The 23,106-nt window shown below is 43.4% G+C and overlaps 1 pseudogene; it reads right to left on the bottom strand.

Moving 5' to 3' along the window:
- Positions 1-180: 180 nt before the first annotated feature.
- Positions 181-22,680, bottom strand: LOC144487307 (SWI/SNF-related matrix-associated actin-dependent regulator of chromatin subfamily A member 5-like; annotated as a pseudogene).
- Positions 22,681-23,106: the final 426 nt, after the last annotated feature.

Here is a 23,106-nt window from a genome sequence, read left to right as displayed (position 1 = left end):
GCAATTAGCTTTTGATACTCAGTTTGCAGAACTTTATGAGATGCAGATTAAGTGAGACTTATTGTGCCGATGAAAATATTGCAGCAGCATTGTAAGAAGAGTATTGAAAAGGTGAGCCATGAAGTTGCAGGATTGGAATGGCAGAGCAAGGGGCACTCCCGTTCCTGATGTTAGTTTTACCTTTCTTTCACCCCTCTCTAATATCGCATCAATATCTTCATCTGTAATGTCGCTCTCTTTAGAAGCAAAGACATGGGTAGCACCGTGACGAATCATCTGCAGCATTTCATCTTTCCCCAGCTTATTGAGATTCTGATCGACTAACCTTCCTGAAAGAATTCAGTCTCGATGCTAAGAAATTGTAAAGAACAAAGAGAATTACAGCACAGGAACAGGCCCTTCGGCCCTCCAAGCCTGCACTGACCATGCTGCCCCGACTGAACTAAAACCCCCTACCCTTCCGGGGACCAAATCCCTCTATTCCCATCCTATTCATGTATTTGTCCAGACGCCCCTTAAAACTCACTATCGTGCCTGCTTCCACTGCCTTCCCTGGCAGCGAGTTCCAGGCATCCACCACCCTCTGTGTAAAACATTTGCCTCATACATCTCCTTTAAACCTTGCCCCTCACACCTTAAACCTATGCCCCCGAGTAATTGATTCTTCCACCCTGGGAAAAAGCTTCTGACTATCCCTTCTGTCCATGCCCCTCATAATCTTGTAGACTTCTATCAGGTCGCCCCTCAACCTCCGTCGTTCCAGTGAGAACAAACCAAGATTCTCCAACCTCTCCTCATAGCTAATGCCCTCCATACCAGGCAACATCCTGGTATGGAGGGCAATTAACCTTTAGTAATGCAAGAGACGGGTTCAGATGTTAATAAATAGACACACAAGGGCTATAGGGGAAATTATTGAGCCCACTTTGTTGCACAGCGTACTTTAACTGGCTGTTCGCACTCTGTGGAAGATTGCAGAGGGTTTTATGTTCATTTTTGCATTTTTTAGGACCATTTCACCAAAAATCAGGAACACATATGCCAGATGGCACAGTTCCAGTTGGTAGGTCCTAATCTATTGTCATGATAATTCATTTTAAAATCATTGGCGATCACAGAAGTTAGCTGTGAAAATATTGAAGTTTAATTTTAAAATGTTCTGCGGTATTTGAAAAAGAACAGGTGACTGAGGGAGTATCCAATGCATTCACAATCCCCAACACAAAGTCTTAACATCCGTGCCATAACTCAGTCGGAGAAAAGAATGCAAGATAAAATTCTGGAGTGAAGGCTGGGAATGATTGACACTTCTCATGGTACCCCGAAGTTTCAATGATGCCATTTAAAGTTAATACCTCAAAGCACCGAAATATACTGAGACTCTGTGCTACCCTCCCCAAGCATTTCCCACCCAAAAAACAACCAACTTCAACAGCCACCTTGCTGAGTTACAATAGAGTCCAGTCGAAGTTTCATTCCAGCACGTTCCACTATCCTTTCCTCCACAGCGTTGTCAGTTATAAATCGGAATACTCTGAGTACTTTTGTTTGACCAATTCTGTGGGCGCCATCCTAAAAAAGAACACAATTAAAGTTACATGGCAGATCCACACAATCAAGTAACAATTTCAATTAACATTCCGCTACATTCAGCTGTAAAAACAGCACATTCATATATTTTCCAGCAAACATTGTTTCTAAATTAAGAAATCCAAGAATTTCAAACAAAAACTCTGATTATTAAAACCTTAACATTGGGGATTGGGAATAAATCAACTTCCTGGAAATCTCCAAGCTGATCATACGCTCGCAAAGATATGATGTCTGGATGGCTATCTCCTGCATGTTTTAACCCTCTCTAATTCCTCAGTCAACATCAACAATTGTTACAGCAGGGGAAAACAAAGGAAACACCTGGACCTGTTTAATTATTTCTCAGATGCATTGATTGCAATACAGTAACTGGCTGGTGAGAACTTGATGTGGAGATGCCGGCGTTGGACTGGGGTAAACACAGTAAGAAGTTTCGCAACACCAGGTTAAAGTCCAACAGGTTTATTTGGTAGCAAAAGCCACACAAGCTTTCGGAGCTCCAAGCCCCTTCTTCAGGTGAGTGGGAATTCTGTTCACAAACAGGGCATATAAAGACGCAGACTCAATTTACATGAATAATGGTTGGAATGCAAATACTTACAGCGAATCAAGTCTTCAAGATACAAAAAACGTGAGTGAAGAGAGCATCAAGACAGGCTTTTTCCACTCACGTTGTTTTGTTTCTTAAAAAGTTGATTAGTTGTAAGTATTTGCATTCCAAACATTATTCATGTAAATTGAGTCTGTGTCTTTATATGCCCTGTTTGTGAACAGAATTCCCACTCACCTGAAGAAGGGGCTTGGAGCTCCGAAAGCGTGTGTGGTTTTTGCTCCCAAATAAACCTGTTGGACTTTAACCTGTTGTTGTTAAACTTCTTACTGGTGATAAACTTGCCAGTTCACACTGGAGGGTAATTAAAATCACCACTGTGTATGTGGATTGGAGTCAAGTACTGAAAGATGCTCTTCCCTGAAGCATATTAGTGAACCACCTGAACAATTGGGTAGCTCTGCTCCCTTTTGCAGCTCACTATAAACTTTTTAATTCAAACTTCACAAATGAGTGAGATTCGAATTCATAAGCCCTTGGTACACGAGGCAATCACAAAGCACTTATTAAAATCCGTGCATCAGTTGTTTTGTGTAAAACTGAATCACGGAAGGCAGTTCCTTCTAGTGACACCTCAGCATTACTGAAACTTCAAATGGATTTCATTTCCAAACTCTCAATTGGATTTGGAAGTTAATTGGTGAGGAGAAACAAGATGCCCAGTCAGCTGAAATCATCCCACGCCAATTCTGAAAACAACCGCACGCTCCATTCAAATAAAGAGAAGCAAACTGAAGACCTTTGCTGAAATACTTCCACCAGTTCAGTCGAGCAGAGTTTTAAAGAAAGCATGGGAGCAACACACGGAAGATTTGAGGGGGTATCAGTGGCAGTAAAATACAAAATGTCGCTTGATCAGTGCACTTGGATGTTAAAACCAGCTACGATAGTTATATATTCAACAGTACGTGGCTTTCAGAACACAAATAACTAATCGCTCAGTAACTTACCATAGCTTGGAGGTCTACCTGAGGGTTCCAGTCTGAGTCGTATCGGATTACTACATCTGCCGTGGCTAGATTTATACCAAGACCCCCAGCGCGTATGCTTCACATGAAGATAAACTTTGAGCTCCCAGGACTATTGAAAGCAGAAATAGAATCCTGGAGGGATGAGAGAGAAAAGTTAAGCCAGAATTGAACAAACGATTGGGGCCAATCTTTTGACTAATTGTTGGAAAGTTTCATTTTTAAAAATACAAATAGATGCTAGATTCAAATTGAATATTCATATTTATTGTTTGAAAACCTTGAGTCAGATTTGTAACCTTAAGTCTAGAATTCTTAGATAATAGAGCCTCAGATCAATTTAAGAGGTGGGAACTTTCCTCAAACAAACTCAGTTTTGAAAGCACAGGGCAAGAAACATACTTGTCTCTCCTCATGCGGTGTCTGTCCATCCAGTCTACAATCCGCGTAGTTTCTCCACATGCAATAATCTTCCAAGATATCCAGCACCCTGGTCATTTGGCTGAAGATCAACACCCGAGAACCTGTGGAAAAGAAGATCATTCATCAGGGTAATTGGTTGATCGGTAGCCAAGAACACAGCGCAGATACACAAATGCTTCAAAAACCTACATCTACTGATGTGGATAATGGAAACCAAATTTCAGTGGTAACATGCAGGATGTAGAGTAATCTGGTAAACTAGTTATAGTACAGGAGGCATAAATGAAATCACACAACCAAAAAAACCCTCCAATTTTATAATTCATACAATGTGAACTGTCCATGTGACCTAGCTGCCTTGATTGATGGGAATGATTTCAAAGGGTTTACATTCCAGGTGGATTCCAGACGGTGCTGCAGTTTGGGCAGCATAAATAAAGCCTTAATCAAAACATAGCTGCAATCCCAAACCATGTAATTATTCTATTCACCTTCTCCCAACACGTCAGCCCCCAATTTTCAGAATATTTGGCTCCTGTAACTATTCCCCCGGAAGGAGGATGGGGCCCATCAAGCATCGCAGAGGCCTGTGATCCAACTCTCCTCATGAAGAATATTTGATGCTCAATCGGCCAGTTTTCGGGAGCCCCCTGCCCCAGTGGATGGCGTGTGGCAGGCCAGAATGACTAAAACAGGATGCTATTTCAGATCAAGACACACTATTGTTTTAAACAGTCACTAAAACTTGTGAAATAAAAGCTAAATAGACGGAAGCAAAGTTCTGGAAATACTCAGCAGGTCAGGCAGCATCTGTGGAGAGGGGAGTTCTGAAGAGTCAGAGTTGACCCTTCGCTGATGCTACCAGATTAGTTGAGTATTTTCAGCAGTTTTTAACTCATTAAAACCTATGCTGATTTGTAACCCAAAACATCACAGCGTGCAATCTGATGTACCTTGCTGCACAGGTCAAATGCTGCCATGGTGTCATCAGTGATTATTTTCAAATTCTTTTGCAGACATCGTCGTGGAAATCCTTGCATGCTTACGAAGGCTAAACATCACAAACCCCTTTCATTTACTAAAAATCCTGTTCTATTTTTGATCAGTCTGCAGCACAGGTACAGTAGTGTTCCGGAGCATGACAAAGTCTGACATCGCACTCGGAAATGCACAAATAACCATGCAGGCGGTTGTTTACAGCCAATCTCTATACTAGGATGTTTGATTTTGCACTCCACCGGATTTCCTTCTATATGGATCGGACTGCACAGTAGTTTTTGTTCAATTCCTCCTCGTCTCCAGAGTCTCAACTAATTTGGTCATGGATTCGAGTTCGAGTGACTGGCATGCTCTTTGAATTTCCAATCGAATCCGAATCCAAACCTACATCCTCCCAAAATAGGAACTTTAACATTAAGCTAATTCTTAATCCATTGAGACAATGTCATCTATTTCACAAAGCGTGAACTTTATTACTATATTTACACTCTAATAACAGATTTGTTGATCATTTTCTAAAAACCTAATTTGCATTGTGTTTTAGTTTGGTTATCTCCTCAAGGATATCTCAGGAAGCTTCTTTGCCTGTCCGACTATAACTAAAACCATTGCTGATTCCAGTGTTTATTGCATATTAATTTATAACACATTTTGGAATATTTTCAATTAATTTCCCTTTACAGCCTGGCAATCGTTAATTTGGGCCTTATGCCTTATGTTGGCCACCCCCCACCCCGTCCGAGCTACTCAAGTACCCACCAAACTATCAAATCACTACATGTCTCCTTCCTATAGAAAGATTGAAAGACAGAAAGGGAAACAAAAGCCTTGACCAGGCCTGCGGCTGACCTTGCTCCTTCACTTTCGGCAGCAGTTTTGTCCAGTACCACCATTTTGCCACTGTTAACTACCAGGTGAGTGTCATTGGTGTAAGGTGGGCCAGGTTCAGCTCGGTCAAACAGATAGGGGTGGTTGCAGCACTTGCGCAGTTGCATCAGTCTATTCAATAGACGCATTTTGTCCATTTTCCCTGAGGAGTTCAGGATGTCAATATCCTTCATTAATATCCTGGTGTACCTGTCAGCAAGGCCAGAATTAAAACTCATCACACCAACTTGGAGATAAATTCATTTTTTAATGTAGCTCAACTGAAAGCAATTACAATCTAAAATGAATGCTTTGTTCTATAGGTGCCTAGGACAAAGTCTGGGATCCACATTCCAACCCCTCTCACCTACCAGGGAACAGGGTGCTCCATCTAAACCTCACAGATATAGAAACCCATATCTTATGATGAATACACACTCAACATTTTGTTCTTTGATCTAAAGTACAATTCATTCCAGGTGACCAGGGTTTGAAGGGATGGGAATATTCCTTTTCATGTAATATGGATGCGAGCAATATGAAGTACTCTGGGATTAGGTATTTGTAACGCAGAAACAGGCCATTTAGATCAACAATTCCAGATCAGTGTTCATGATAAGAGTCTCCTCACACTTTTGATTTCTTTTTCCATTCTATGTTTAACAAACTTCCCTAAAATGCATCAATGTCATGCCTCTCCTTGTGGTAGTGAGCTCCACACTAACCACTCTGCCACTTTCTTTTTTGAATCTTCTCCTAAATTCGTGTTCGATGTATTAGTGACTATTTTATATTCATGGCATCGATTCTGGCATGATCGTGAGGCAATGACATTGTGTTACATCGGGTGCAGTCTCATTTTGAAGAGTTTTGCAGCCTTCTCCTTGACCAACTAGATAGACATGGTTAATAAGTTTGGAGGGGACACCTCACTAGTACCTGATCAGGTGGGTATCAATAATGGGCTGCATTGGGGTTTGAAAGAAGAAAGCCCAAAAGTGAGAGCAAAGTAGTTTGAAAGCTCTGTAATATTCACACTTGAATGGCAATGGTCTAGTCTGAATTCAATGATGATCTTCTGTTTCGGGCAAAAATAATGGAAATGATTGAGGGAAGTTAGAATTCCAAACACAAAAATCTTACAGATCAGACGGAAGCAAGATGGTCAATAGTAGGGACAGTAAGAAGTTTAACAACACCAGGTTAAAGTCCAACAGGTTTATTTGGTAGCAAAAGCCACACAAACTTTCGGAGCTCTAAGCCCCTTCTTCAGGTGAGTGGGAATTCTGTTCACAAACAGAGCTTATAAAGACACAGACTCAATTTACATGAATAATGGTTGGAATGCGAATACTTACAACTAATCAAGTCTTTAAGAAACGAAACAGTGTGAGTGGAGAGAGCATCAAGACAGGCTAAAAAGATGTGTATTGTCTCCAGACAAGACAGCCAGTGAGACTCTGCAAGTCCACGCAACTGTGGGAGTTACAAATAGTGTGACATGAACCCAATATCCCGGTTGAGGCCGTCCTCGTGTGTGCGGAACTTGGCTATCAGTTTCTGCTCAGCGACTCTGCGCTGTCGTGTGTTGCGAAGGCCGCCTTGGAGAACGTTTACCCGAATATCAGAGGCCGAATGCCCGTGACCGCTGAAGTGCTCCCCAACAGGAAGAGAACAGTCTTGCCTGGTGATTGTCGAGCGGTGTTCATTCATCCGTTGTCGCAGCGTCTGCATAGTTTCCCCAATGTACCATGCCTCGGGACATCCTTTCTTGCAGCGTATCAGGTAGACAACGTTGGCCGAATTGCAAGAGTATGTACCGTGTACCTGGTGGATTGTGTTCTCACGTGAGATGATGGCATCCGTGTCGATGATCCGGCACGTCTTGCAGAGGTTGCTGTGGCAGGGTTGTGTGGTGTCATGGTCACTGTTCTCCTGAAGGCTGGGTAGTTTGCTGCGGACAATGGTCTGTTTGAGGTTGTGCGGTTGTTTGAAGGCAAGAAGTGGGGGTGTGGGGATGGCCTTGGCGAGATGTTCGTCTTCATCAATGACATGTTGAAGGCTCCGGAGGAGATGCCGTAGCTTCTCCGCTCCGGGGAAGTACTGGACAACGAAGGGTACTCTGTCCACTGTTTTCCTTGTTTGTCTTCTGAGGAGGTCGGTGCGGTTTTTCGCTGTGGCGCGTTGGAACTGTTGATCAATGAGTCTAGCGCCATATCCTGTTCTTAAGAGGGCATCTTCCAGCGTCTGGAGGTGTCTGTTGCGATCCTCCTCATCCGAGCAGATCCTGTGTATACGGAGGGCTTGTCCGTAGGGGATGGCTTCTTTAACGTGTTTAGGATGGAAGCTGGAGAAGTGGAGCCTCGTGAGGTTATCTGTGGGCTTGCGGTACAGTGAGGTGCTGAGGTGACCGTCCTTAATGGAGATGCGTGTGTCCAAGAATGCAACCGATTCCGGAGAGTAGTCTATGGTGAGCCTGATGGTGGGATGGAGCTTGTTGATGTCATCATAGAGTTGTTTCAGTGATTGTTCACCATGAGTCCAAAGGAAGAAAATGTCATCGATGTATCTAGTGTATAGCATCGGTTGAAGGTCCCGTGCGGTGAAGAAGTCTTGTTCGAACCTGTGCATGAAGATGTTGGCATATTGAGGTGCGAATTTGGTCCCCATGGCTGTTCCGTGTGTCTGGATGAAGAACTGGTTGTTGAAGGTGAAGATATTGTGGTCCAGGATGAAGCGGATGAGATGTAAAATTGCATCTGGAAACTGGCAGTTGTTGGCGCTGAGCACTGAGGCCGTTGCAGCAATGCCATCGTCATGGGGGATGCTGGTGTAGAGTGCCGAGACATCCATTGTGACGAGGAGCGCTCCTGGTTCAACTGCTCCATGTGTGCCGAGTTTCTGTAGGAAGTCCGTCGTGTCGCGACAAAAGCTGGGGATTCTTTGTACAATGGGTTTCAGGATGCCCTCGACATAGCCGGAGAGGTTCTCGCACAGGGTCCCATTGCCCGATACGATGGGAGGGCCGGGTGTGTTTGCCTTGTGTATCTTCGGGAGGCAGTAGAGATCTCCAACGCGGGGAGTACGTGGGATGAGAGCACGGAGGGTGTTCTGAAGGTCCGGATCAAAGGTCTTGATCAGAGTGTTGAGTTGACGGGTGTGTTCTTTGGTCGGATCTGCAGGTAACTGTCTGTAGTGTTCCTCGTTGTTGAGTTGTCAGTACACTTCTTTGCAGTAATCCGTTCTGCACAATCCGCACAACCTCAAACAGACCATTGTCCGCAGCAAACTACCCAGCCTTCAGGAGAACAGTGACCATGACACCACACAACCCTGCCACAGCAACCTCTGCAAGACGTGCCGGATCATTGACACGGATGCCATCATCTCACGCGAGAACACAATCCACCAGGTACACGGTACATACTCTTGCAATTCGGCCAACGTTGTCTACCTGATACGTTGCAAGAAAGGATGTCCCGAGGCATGGTACATTGGGGAAACTATGCAGACGCTGCGACAACGGATGAATGAACACCGCTCGACAATCACCAGGCAAGACTGTTCTCTTCCTGTTGGGGAGCACTTCAGCGGTCACGGGCATTTGGCCTCTGATATTCGGGTAAGCGTTCTCCAAGGCGGCCTTCGCGACACACGACAGCGCAGAGTCGCTGAGCAGAAACTGATAGCCAAGTTCCGGACACACGAGGACGGCCTCAACCGGGATATTGGGTTCATGTCACACTATTTGTTACTCCCACAGTTGCGTGGACTTGCAGAGTCTCACTGGCTGTCTTGTCTGGAGACAATACACATCTTTTTAGCCTGTCTTGATGCTCACTCCACTCACATTGTTTCGTTTCTTAAAGACTTGATTAGTTGTAAGTATTCGCATTCCAACCATTATTCATGTAAATTGAGTCTGTGTCTTTATAAGCTCTGTTTGTGAACAGAATTCCCACTCACCTGAAGAAGGGGCTCAGAGCTCCGAAAGCTTGTGTGCCTTTTGCTACCAAATAAACCTGTTGGACTTTAACCTGGTGTTGTTAAACTTCTTACTGTGTTTACCCCAGTCCAACGCCGGCATCTCCACATCAATAGTAGGGAGTCAGCCTATTATTGATGCATTGGGTAAAATCACACTCGCTCACACTGGTGAATCTATTCCCTTAGTTCTACAAATGCTCTCATTGTTGATTGAAGTGCAGCACAATTTCAATGAGTTGTTGCAAGATGATGCCGTACTTCACAATGCAACACATTCAGATTCACAAGTTGTGCACTCACCATTCCCGTTGCATTTTGCTCAGGCCGACATACATTTTGACTTCCTTTTTTGGCGGCAGGCTCTTTTCTACCTCAGCTTTAATATGTCGGAGGAGGAAGGGTCTCAATACCTAATTCAGGTGAGAATACATGCTTTTTACACACTGATGATGCCCAAGACGGTCAAGCAAAATAATGCAATGTTACAAAAGCTGCACTGAACAGTTCTGTGGACTGAAGCACAGGTTCAACAAAAACAGCTGAACAAGCCATGGGTTGAAGCACATCTACAGGTGTGGGCTGAATGTTGACTTGATGAAAACACCTACAACTTCAGATTAGATTGTCAACCGCTTTATTCTGCAACAGAACAGATCAGACCTTGGAATCCAACCCTTTATGAGAAAGAAATACAGTAACCTTAAATTCACTTTCCTCATTCCTCAACAATGTACATTTCTACAACACCTTTAACATCGGTGGCATGGTGGCACAGTGGTTGGCACTCCTGTCTCACAGCGCCAGGGACCCAGGTTCAATTCTGGCCTCGGGTCACTCTCTGTGTGGAGTTTGTGCATTCTCCCCATGTCTGCTCCGGTTTCCCCCCACATTCCAAAGATGTGCGGGTTAGGTTGATTGGCTATGCTAAATAAACCTTTGGTGTCAGTGGGATTGGCGGGGTAAATATGTGGGGTTGGTGCAGACTTGATGGGCCAAATGGCCTCCTTCTGCACTGTAGGGATTCTATGATAATAAGATGTCTACAGGATCATCACAGGGGCTATTATCAGACAAATTTGACACCGAGCTCCCAAAAAACCCATTGAGAGGTGACCAAGGAGTTTTTAAAGCAGTGTCTTAAATAAGGATGAGCTGGAGAGGCAGAGAGATTTAGGGAAAGAATTCCAGTGCTTTGGGCTAAACAGCTGAAGGTTGACCATCAGCGATGCACAAATGGAGCATTGGGCAGAACTTGGTTCATGACAGCAGCAGTTCTGATGAATTTAATCTTCCACGTGGTGCAAGGTGGGAGGCTGTTTTGGAAAACCTAGTGCTAATTAAGGGTTTGAACAAGGGCGGGCGATATTATGGTGGTGGTATTGGTAATATTGAGAATATGGGGTTGGAAATGTAGTTCAGGCTCAATTAGGATATCACAATTGCAAAGAGTTTGGTGAAGCCTCAGACAGACAGTAACCAGACAGAGGTTTGGAGTGAATGGTGAGGAAATGGAGCTTGTAGTGTGAACAGAAGAGGAGATAAATCCGAGTAATTGTAACCTACCATTCCTCCTCTCCCCCAACCCATTTCAGCTTCTCAAATAGGGGATAGACATTGAAGCAAATAAAAATTATTCTATTTCCCTTCCCCTGCACCTCCCAAAATGTGATAAAAACACTTTAATTTAGCAAGTCTTCCTGATCAGTAAGCAGTTCTGCTCGAGATCCAGCATCAATTGAAATGCTCTTATCAAGGTCGGGATCAGCAATTGGAACAGCCCGTGGGGATGCTTAATGGGCCTTGTTACCAAGGTCAACTGAGGAGTTCAATATATGGCGACAGAAAAAATAATTGAGAGTAAATGAAGCTGGAGAAATCTCTCCCCCTTCACCATATTATGTAATATCTGAAGTGATTCAAATTATTCAGATCTGGGTAAAATGTCCACCCTAATTAAAACACCTCTGGTAGTTGCCTACATCGAGTGAAAGGCAATAATTATCTATTCGTGTCATCAATTTCTAAGTTGCCTATTACAGCACCTTAAATGCCATGTTTACTTCAAGCACTATTTACTGAATGCAAGAACACCTGGTAAATGTTCATTTAGCTTTGTGTCCCTTAACATTTCTAATCCATTCGAAGTGGGATGCAGTTGGACTGGGCGGAAACCATTCTCGTTACACGAATAGAGCCACCACTTAATTCCAGTGGATCGCAGGTAAGTCATGTCTGCAAGAAGTGGTGGCAACTACATTAAATTTATCACTTCATAAAAGTCAAATTAATTTGTAATTCACACGCAGTAACTCAACATTTAACACTGCTAGGATAAACATTTAGTAGAATATAGATCCTCAGTTTTTGCCATCACATTTTTAATCAATAAATTAACCGTTCTAAATCTACCAGGGCAAGTCAAAGGTCAGGAATCCTGCGGTGAGTAACTCGCCTCCTGACTCCCCAAATCTTCTCCACCAGATACAAAGCATAAGTCAGGGGTGTGATGGAATGCTCTCCATTTGCCTGGATGAGTGCAGCTCCAACAACAGTCATGAAGTTCAACACCATCCAGGACAAAGCAGCCCACTTGATTGCTGTCCCTTCCACAAACATTCACTCCCTCCACCACCGATGAACAGTGACAGCCGTGTGTACCATCTACAAGATGCACTCCAGGAGTTCACCAGGGACCCTTCGGCAGCACCTTCCAAACTCTCAGCCACTGCCACCTAGAAGGACAAGAGCAGCAGGTACCTGGGGACACCACCACCTGGAGGTTTCCATCCAAGTCACTCATCATCCTGACTTTGGAAACATATCGCTGCTTGTTCACCGTCATTGGGTCAAAAAACCTGGAACTCCTTCCCTAACAGCACTGTGGATGTACCTAGAACTTCAGGGACTGCAGTGGTTCAAGAAGGCAGCTCACCACCACCTTCTGAAGGGCAACTTGGGATGGCCAATAAATGCTGGTCAAGTCAACGACATCCACACCCAGTAAATGAAGAAAAGAAACCTTGCTGTTTCTTCAAATTAGCCCCAAACACTCTCAAGGCACATCACTTCATTACACAAATATGCAACTTTTGGAATCATATTTCTGAGGGCGATGGGCCCGAAATAACTTGGCATTTTAATGACGTCCCAGCGTCAGAATACAGATAAGATAAGAAGCTTCCCATGTGCAATCGCTCAACCAGCTTCTGGTCCCCGAAGCAGTTGTTTGTGTCAAACCAAGAATCAAAGTCCTGCAAAGAACAACAAGCGGCTCCAGTCATGCCAACCCCAAACGTTTTAGCATATTGTGTTACTTCCATCAACGCCACATCCAATGGTTTCAATTATTACATTGTTTATCACTCGAAGGACAAGAATGGCAATTTAAAAAGGTAGCATCCAAATTAGATCGTTCACAAATGATATCATAAAACAGATGCACAGCTGCTCATAACAATTGCAAATCAGTTTCAGCTGGTCGGCATGTGAGCAATTTAACATGGAAAAATATCATTTTTTCCCTTGGACAACCTACTTCCATCTCTGTAACAAGCTACAGGACACCCACACAGGAAGAATGGTCAGTTAGGCATTCAGTTATAAACATAGCTTTTCTTATTTTAACAAACAAAAATGAAATACTAAAATACTTCTGACAGCTAATTTGTGGATTGAGATGGATATGGATAAAGGAAGCTCTCACCCCAACATGCTTTTAATGTAATTTTAGAATTGTGACACAAGGTGACAGTTTTGCTCAAGGAAACATCAAGCATGTTAAATCCGCTTCGCCGTGTAAGGCAGATGTGACACTGAGCATCAGGAATGGTCAAGAGCAGTTTGAAGGGTTCGAGGAGCAGACATCACCAATTGGACTCTGCATCGGCACACATATGGTGAATATAGTGCTCACAAAATGTGGGCAGGTGAACAAATTAATACACAGACTGCGGCCATTTAGCGACCTGGCTGCTCCCAATGCAAGGAACAATGGTGTCACACAACACCCTCCAGCAAGTTGGACAGCTTCCCCTGACACTAGCTTCAAAAATGAAAAAGACACAACTTTGCAGCATTCTCTCATGCCTTCCAAAAGGAAATAGGTTGAAACACTGTAATTGAACCTTAGACAAACGGTACAGTCACTGTCAAGCTGCCTTTCTCATTACTTACTGCAGACGAATTGAAGACATCCAGGAGGAGGAAGTTGAGCAGAGCCCAGAGTTCGTGCAGGTTGTTCTGAAGTGGTGAACCCGTGAGCAATAATCCATTTGTTGTTTTGAATTCTCTCACTATTTCAGGGAGCTGTAAGTTTAGCAGATTTAAAAACATGACTGTACAAACTGGGTACAAGTTCGAATCATACTACTGGCACAACTGTAGATTCAGACTGCATTTAAAAGTTCGCTGATCTTTTAGGTGTTTATTCGTGTCTGTCATTTCTCCAATGAATTCAGATATAGTGGCGCCAAATGCTTTGCATTAGGAAGCAAAAAGCAAGTGTAATAATAGCTCATCAAGATTACAAACGGTTCTCTATCACTTGCAAGACGGGAATATGGAAACTTCCAGAGCCGTCCACAATTGAATGGTATTTCTTTCAAATCGAAGCAATGGTTGTGGAAGGGGCAGCTGGTTCAAAAGCTTTTAAAACAAGAGCACACTACGGTCTGAATAAGCAGATCTGATCTTTGATTTTCAATTCAAATATTTCCACTCCACTCTTCCACTCGTGTTAAAACCCAGAGATTAACTATCGAGCCTCAATAATTGATGGTGCAGGAACTTTTCCAGAAGTTTCTGAACTTCTGGAGTTATTTGGTTGAATATGGCACAGCGGTTCGCACTGCTGCCTCACAGCAACAGGGACCAGTGTTCGATTCCCGGCTTGGGTAACTGTGAGGAGTCAACATGTTCTCCCCGTGTCTGCGTGGGTTTCCTCCGGGTGCTCCGGTTTCCTCCCACATTCCAAAAGACATGCTGGTTGGGGTGCATTGGCTGTGCTAAATTCTCCCTCAGTGTACCCGAACAGGTGCCAGAGTGTGGCGACCAGGGGATTTTCACAGTAGCTTCATTACAGTGTTAATGTCAGCCGACTTGTGACACTGATAAACTTTAACTTAAAAAATTATTTGTCTGCATTGGATTGCGAGATTAAAGCGCTCTTTTCCTCAAGATTCACATTCCATCTGTGACAATAAATAACCCTTTTAATTTAGCTCTTAAAGCTTTGATGGAAGTGCGAAGGAACAGTGAAAGCAGCAAATAACAATTATATTAACCATTAGTACTCAAAATGTATCATTTTCCTTCATTTCAAAATCTCTATTCCTGGATTTCCCTCCAACCTTTTGTTCCAATCTTCCTGTCCTTCGTTATCTCATTCACCATAGAACAGTCACTTCCATCCACACTGAATTCTTTTTTACTGTTCTTTGCCACTCCGTCTTACCCCGTCTTTGCATTCCCCTCTCCAGGGGAACAGTGTGCAGCAAACTTCTGTGCCTCATTTTCTGTCTGGTCCCACACATAACTGCACCTTGCTCAAAAATAACCTCACTCCATGATATATAACCGAGAATGTGACACGTGGTTTACAAAGTTTTAAAGTTTATTTATTAGTGGCACAAGTAGGCTTACATTAACACTGCAATGAAGTTACTCTGAAAATCCCCTCGTCGCCACACTTCGGTACACTGAGAATTTAGCACGGCCAAAGCACCTAACCAGCAATTGTTTTGGACTGTGGTGGGAAACCGGAGCACCCGGAGGAAACCCACGCAAACACGGGGAGAACGTGGAAACTCCACACAGACGATGACCCAAGCTGGGAATCGAACCTGGGTCGCTGGCGCTGTGAGGCAGCAGTGCTAACCACCGAGCTACTATGTCGCCCCCTGCTCATGCCCCCATGCTACAAGTCAAGCCTGCGTTTCTCCCCAATTCACCTGAAGATGAGGCAGAAAATTTGGCATTGACGACAATGGTAGCCATTAACTCTGGTGGGAATGGACGGGATGGGGAAGAGAGCAGAGAAAATGAAGGGGAAACGAACTTACCTTGGATTTCTCATTTTTGATCCTGTCGGCTTCATCTCGAACCAGATATCGCCAATTAAACTTTTTGAAATCAGATTTCTCCCTGATGAGCATTTCATACGACGTCACACAGACATCCCACTCTCCAGGAAGGAGGAGATCTCTGATGAAAGCTGCCTGATAAAGTAAGAAGTGGGTTACATTTCAGTTTTCCAAACACCAGAAATTTATTTTTCTAGAATACAATTGGGATGCAGCAGAAACAGATCTGATCACAGGCATTAATCAGACAAATTTAGCTGAATAAAACACTGACGTTGGGATTTTCCAGCCCCGCCAGCAGTGAGCAGCGTCAAGGGCAGGACGGGCAAAGGTGGAGAGCGGCCAAAGGTCAATTGGCTCTTGGCAACTCTCCAAACCATAGAATCCCTACAGTGCAGGAAGAGGCCATTCGGCCCATTGAGTCTGCACCGACCACAATCCCACCCAGGCCCTATTCTCCAAACCACAGAATCCCTCTCTGTCTGGAGCTCGCTCTGTCTGTCTCTCACCCCCTCTCTCCCTTTCTTTCTATTTCATGGCCTCCTCGATCTTTCTCCAGCTCTCCCTCTCTGTAGTCCAGAAGATGAATTCTCCTATTACTGGAGCGGACTCAGTCCATCGGAATCTTGTGGCTTGTAGATGCAGGATTTTAACTACAGGATCTATGGGACGGTATTAGTTAGAATAGAATAGAATAGAATAGAATCCCTACAGTGCAGAAGGAGGCCATTCGGCCCATCGAGTCTGCACTGACCACAATCCCACCCAGGCCCTATTCCCGTAACTCCACATATTTATCCTGTTAACCCCCCCTGACACTAGGGTTAATTTAGCATGGCCGATCAACCGAACCTGCACTTCTTTGGACTGTGAGACTTCTGACGAAGGAGCAGCGCTCCGAAAGCAAAAGGCATTTGCTACCAAATAAACCTGTTGGACTTTAACCTGGTGTTGTTAAAACTCTTACTGTGAGGCAGCAGTGCTAACCACTGTGCCACCACTTCAAGATGTTCCAGCCCAGCACACGATTTTCCCTGCCACTGATGGGGCTGGAAAATCCCGCCCAGAGTGTTACAAAGCAAGGAGAGAGCAATAAATTACAATATAATTGAACATATTTGCAAATTTACACTCAAACTTTGTCTGCGTGGCAAATCTCGGATTTTAGTTACACAGAGCAAAGGAAAGCTGATTTCCAAAGCCAGTCTCAAGGAACCTTGAGGGCTAACGTTAACAGTGGCGACAGATCCATTCTCCGCATGCATGTTGAAAACATGTTTTTGAGAGAGTCGACGAAAGTAAATTCAATCCAGTGAAAGGCAGGATTCATATTAAAGATTGAACAATGGCCAAATACTAAATTTCAATTTGTTAAGTCTACATTTATTAAAATTGTATCCCAGGTTTTATGAGTCCTTCATTTATTGTACTTTTATTACACAAAGTGCTTGTTCACACAACTGCAATGCTAGTGGTTATTTATTCAGCAACTTAAACAAGGTCATAGAGGTTTACAGCATGGAAAAAGCCCCTTCAGCCCAACTTGTCCATGCTGCTCTTTTTTCAAAACCCCTGAACTCATCCCAATTGCCCACGTTTGGCCCATATCCCTCCGTACCCATCTAACTGTCTAAATGCTTTTTAAAAAACAAAATTGTACCCGCCTCTATTACTACCTCTGGCAGCTTGTTCCAGACTCTCACCACCCTCAGTGAAAAAGTTGCCCCTCTGGACCCTTTCCTATCTCTTCCCTCTCAGCTTAAACCTATGCCCTCTAGTTGGACTCCCCTCCCTTTGGGAGGTATTCCAAAATTTGCCGTTATGGTTCATGGGTCAGTGTTTAGTTGTAAAAAGAATCTTGCTCCCCCGTGAATGAACTGACTCTCTCGTGACTTGCCCAACAGATGCTGTCTGTCCTTTGGTACCTCACCCTTGCAGCTTTTTCACACACAAGTTTTGACAGCAAGTGCTTGCGGATTACTTAATTCCTATTTGGTAAATGACAGATGTGGAGATAGCAACCAGCTTTAAGAATCCTGGCTGTTTTTTCTTGTTCCGATGCTGGGGCAGCAAGGGTAGTTGTACTTTCCCACTGGGGTCGGCCAACATGTGGCAGGAGATCCAACAAGCACTGCACGGATTACTTCCACAACGTGCAATGCATTTTCAAATTAAACTCCGTGCATCAGCTGTATTTTCCTACAGTATTTTTGGGAACATAAAACGCAGTTCTTACCCTTTGATCCTCGTCACCTATTAAACAAAAACTTCGAAGTTTCGGTATCCATCTTTTGAACTCAAGCATCCAGTTGTGCAGTGTAGACTTGGGGACGAGAACCATGTGAGGTCCCGGAATGTTTCTATAATGTTTCATGTACCCAAGAAGAGCAATAGTTTGCAAAGTCTTCCCGAGACCCTGTTAAACAAAGTAAAACAATTAATTCTCTTAGAATCAAAGACTATTTTTTCATCAGTGTTGTCCTGAAGCATTTCTGAAATGTACTGGAAGAAACCATTCGGCCCATCAACTTTGTTCTGCAATTTAATTAGATCAGAGCTTATCTACATCGTAACTCCATTTATCTGCCTTGGTTCCATTTCCCTTAACACTAATCTCACAAAAAACTTAGTCTCAGTTTTGATATGTCCAGACTAACCATGCCTCAAGTTTGTTATAAAATAAAAAAGCTAGATTTTGGCAGGAAGGAGGAGAAAACAAACGTTCCAGGTTTCCGCTAATCTTTGAATGGTACACCCTCGAACATCCAGGAGAAGATACTTGTTCCCTATTTCGAAATATCAAAGATAGGAGCAGGAGGAGGTCATTTGACCCTTCGAGCCTGCTCCCCCATTCATTACGATCATGGCGGATCATCCAACTCAATAGCCACATCCTGCTTCCCCCCCCCCCCCGCATAACCTTTGATCCCATTCACCCCGAGTGCTTTACCGAGCCGCCTCTTGAATACATATGATAAATGCCTCGCCCCGTTTTGAACCGGGGACCTTTCACGTTGGGCGAATGTGATAACCAGTACACGACAGAGATATTTATCTTATTAAATCCTTTAAACTAACCATCTCACATGCCTACACCAAACAATTGTTATGTCTACAATCAATGTGTATTCATACCATTTCATCTGTCAGGATACCATTAATGCCATTCTCATATAAAGAAATCAGTCAATTCAGTCCACGGATCTGATAGTCGCGGAGTTTCCCTCCTTTTACATCTGTGGAAGAGACCCCAAACATTTAGAGCCTTCAACCGTTGCAAGAGTCTGCACAGAATACAGCTTCAGGGGAAATGAAATCAGTGCCATGACCAAAAGGAAAAGTATCAATGTTTCAGGAACCATTGAACCGAAAGCACCATGATAGCTTGAGACAACAAAAAGCAAGCAGCACAATCTATTTGGTATTAGGGTCTCAATGTTTGCATAAAGAATGTCAGCGTTCAGACGCAGGCTCCAAAACAAAGGTGGTGATTTTCACCACGACTACTACCATTCTATAGCAGCTAAATTGACCAATAAAACAAGGTCAAAGTATATACAGAAACATAAACTGTGAAACAGAGCACCTAAACTTCACTAAGGCAAGTATGAGCAAGATTGGGAGGGCAGAGAGAAGGAATGATGGTGAGGAACCAGGTTACTGGGCTTTGACTGCTTTGTAAGAAATCATTGCATGGACATTACTGGGATTTTTAATATGTTATGAGTATTTGGAGCATTGCGTGCAGTTCTGGTCATCACACTACCAGAAGGACGTGGAAGCTTTGGAGAGAGTGCAAAGAAGGTTCACCAGGATGTTGCCTGGTCTCAAGGGTGTTGGCTATGAGGAGAGGTTGAATAAACTAGGATTGTTTTCATTGGAAAGACAGAGGCTGAGGACAGACCTGATAGAGGTGTTCAAAATTATCAGAGGCATAGGCAGGGTGGATAGTCAGAAGCTTTTTTCCAAGGGTGGAAGTGTTAATTACAAGGGGGCGTAGGTTCAAGGTGAGAGGGATAAAATTTAAGGGAGATGTGTGGGGGAAGTTTTTCACAGAGTGGTGGGTGCCTGGAATGCACTCCCAGGGGAGGTGGCGGAAGCAGGCACATTGGCAACATTTAAGAGGCATCTCAACGGGTAAATGAATAGGGAGGGAATAGAGGGATACAGACCCAAATAAGGACAGAAGGTTCTTTCTTTATTTTAGTAAGGGCATCATGATTGGCACAGGCTGGGAGGGCGGAAGGGCCTGTCTTGTGCTGTACTTTTCTTTGTTCTTTGATTGGGGAAATGCCATTTGGGAGAACAGATCATTCAGCTCACCATTTCATAGGGTAAGGAACTGATTATACATGATTCTCAACACCAAAAGGAGAGCATGTTACATGTACGCAATCTGTATGATAATCCAATTATTCCTCATGAAAACAGATGGTTCCTTTCCATGTGGCGCACACTAACATGTTAAAATGGCTGCTAGGACCCCATGAAAAATAAGTTGGAGCAGTTTCAACTCAGTTCCTTGGGAGCACTGGTTGAGAGGGCAAAGCTGAACAAAACAAAGAGCAAGGTGAAAGGCTGATATATGGAACACATGTCATATTGGCATGAGGGAGATCTTTCAGCTTTACCCTGCATTTTATTCATGCTGAATTTGACCTCAAAATACTCAATATCCACAATATCCAGTCAGAAAATATGATGTCAGATTACAGGTTAGGCTGGAGTGGGCCCGTGGTGTCTGTCAGCATGAGTAGATTGTTCCATTAAAAAGACCCCTTATGCAAATAAATACAGCCAATTAAACCAGGAGAACGGGAGATGCTGTTTTTGGAGATTTAATTACAACAGTCTCAAATGTCCCACAAGTCTAATTTTGACAAAATTGAATACCGCACATCGATGAACAGTGACTGAAAATGTGAAAGCAATTGGGAAAAGGGAGTGAAAACTGAGCTACATTAACTCATGTATGAAATAATGAATAAAATGGCTTTACACACATGATAGGGATTCTTCAAAGCTTGTGCAGACATTGGTTGCCTTGCTGTTTTCTGACAGTAGCTCTTCATCCTCTTCCTGTTCCGTACGAAGATGCCGATAGCTAAGAATTAAAAGTGAATTGTTTTGTGCGAGGGGTTACTATTACTTTCCAAACCATTTTAAAAGAGCTGTTACTACAGTCAATTTCAAATCCACAATCACTTCAGAATAAACAGCACCGTGCAAATTATTTTGGAGAGTGTGCATTACTTTTGTGGTGAAGATTAGTACATAGAATCCTAAAGTGCAGAAAGAGGCCATTTGGCCCATGGAGTCTGCACCGGCCTCAATCCCACCCAGACCCTATCCCCATAATGCCATGCATTTACCCTCGCTAGTTCCCCTGACACTAAGGGGCATTTTAGCATGGCCGATTCACCTAACCCGCACATCTTTGGACTGCGGGATGAAACCGGACGACCCGGAGGAAACCCATGCAGACACGGGGAGAATGTGCAAACTCTATACAGACAGTGACCCAAGCCGGGAATCAAACCTGGGTCCCTGGCGCTGTGGGTCAGCAGTGCTAACCACTGCCACACTGCCGCCCTAAGTACTGTGCCACCATGCCCTACGTACAGCATGTTATTGAACTAAGATTCAAAATTGCAATTCATGCAGATGGCCATTATTTTAATTTAAAGTTGATTCCAAACATAAACTTTGAAATCTACTGTTATGTAAATACTCTCCCAAGACCCTGGTAGATTACACAGCATATGAGTATTTTTTAATTTAATTAGGTAATTACACATGTATAATCTTTTGTGCCAAGAGTTGTCAACAGACTCTTCAATCATACACGTGACAAATTTAAGAACATCAGTGTTTTTAATGCAAGGTTGACAGGAATTCCACGCCTGTTATACGGATGCAGGATATTTTAACACTTGGTGACTAAGATGCTGTTTGAACTTTAAAAAGGCAGAGAAAAGGTGTCGGCCATGCAACCTCAGACATCTGTTTATTCCATTAAATCATGCCTGATGTTGCTTCATATCACTTGATAGTGCACCCAACAAAGAAAAAAATCCATTCAGAAAATGTAACACCTATTGCCATTTGGGGCAGACCTTTCCACCAAGTGGAACGAAATAGCCCTCACTTTCAATCCTAACTAACCTTGTTCTAATTTTAAGATGTGCCCCCTTGAACCAGATTTCCCTCAAAAGAAATTAGTCTCTGTATCTACCCTCTCAAATCACCTAATCATTTTAAACACCTCAATTTGGTCACTCTTTAATACTCTAAACTCAACGGAATGAAAGCCAAATTTATGGAACATGTTATGTTCTCATAACCTAACACTAAGACCAGACAGCATTCCGGTGCCAGACCAATATTATTTTCCTGAGGTTCGTTGCCCAGAACCAAAGGCAGTTCTCCAGCTGAGGTTTGACCAAGGCTCTGTACAACTTCCTCATTTTTCCATCCCAATCTATTTTAAGATAAATGCCATCTTCTCTTAGCATATTCCATTATCTTTTGTAACAGCGCAGTAATATCATGTTATTTGTATATATGGAAACTCAAATCTCTTTTGCTCCTGCACAACTAATCTCTCTTGTCGAAAACACTCAGATTTGCCTTTCTCAGTTCCAAAGTGGGTGGCCTCACACTTCTCCACACTGAACTACATTTGCCACAGCTTTGCCCACTCACTGGGCTATGCCCTCTTTGCAACTCCATCATATGATCCCAATTTGTGGTTGCTCCTAACCTAGTCTGCAAATATGGATGAAGCAGTAAAGAGTTATATCCAAATCACTGAAAGCCAAGGCCCCAAAACTTCAAGGAGGAACGAAAGCTTTCCTTCCACCATTCTACTTTGATCCCAACATTAACGCCTCTTTGGCCTTCGAACGCGAGGAACACTTTCCAAGTTGAAATCTCTCAGAATTTGCATCATGAATCCAAAAACACATTGCCTGGAATATATCTTACTCTCCCACCGACAGAAGCGTCTGTTTCTCATCTTTCTTTAATCCAGGGCACCCGGGTTTCATCTTTAAGGGAGACGTTGGACTTTTCTGTGCAGCAGGTTGGATAAAGTGGGCAAAACGCTCGGTCTGTTGCAGCAGATAATCAAATCTATTTCCCTGTCTGCTTTCTGTCGAACAAGAAGAAAAAAATGTTCATAAGAAAATAAAGCATTGAGAATTAACGTCACAAGAGTGTGCAAACACATCTCATTTAATCTACAGTCAATCTACAGTTCTCCCTGTGGGGGCTGCAGATTTGTTTTTATTGAGGCGTAATAGTACGTGTCTTTGGAAAACAGCCTTTCACCTGGTATTACTTTGTAAATTGGGCAACTGAGTAACATTTGGGTGAGGTGGGGAAAGAAGAATAAAGACAACCCTCTCTGCTGTGGGGCTATTAAATCATTCCCACTGTAATTGAGATTTCACTTTGTGCTAGTAAATTCAAAAATGCTCTTCAAACACAACCTATATTTCTACATACAGGACAGCGCACAAATGTGTATAGTACTGTACGTGCCAGCTTCAAATTTAGCACTGTTCATGTTTAACTC

Source organism: Mustelus asterias, unplaced genomic scaffold (assembly GCF_964213995.1).
Source record: "Mustelus asterias unplaced genomic scaffold, sMusAst1.hap1.1 HAP1_SCAFFOLD_728, whole genome shotgun sequence".
In the NCBI taxonomy this organism is placed as follows: Eukaryota; Metazoa; Chordata; class Chondrichthyes; order Carcharhiniformes; family Triakidae; genus Mustelus; species Mustelus asterias.
The sequence above is the reverse complement of the archived record's forward strand: the minus strand, read 5'-3'. Positions and strand labels throughout refer to the sequence as shown.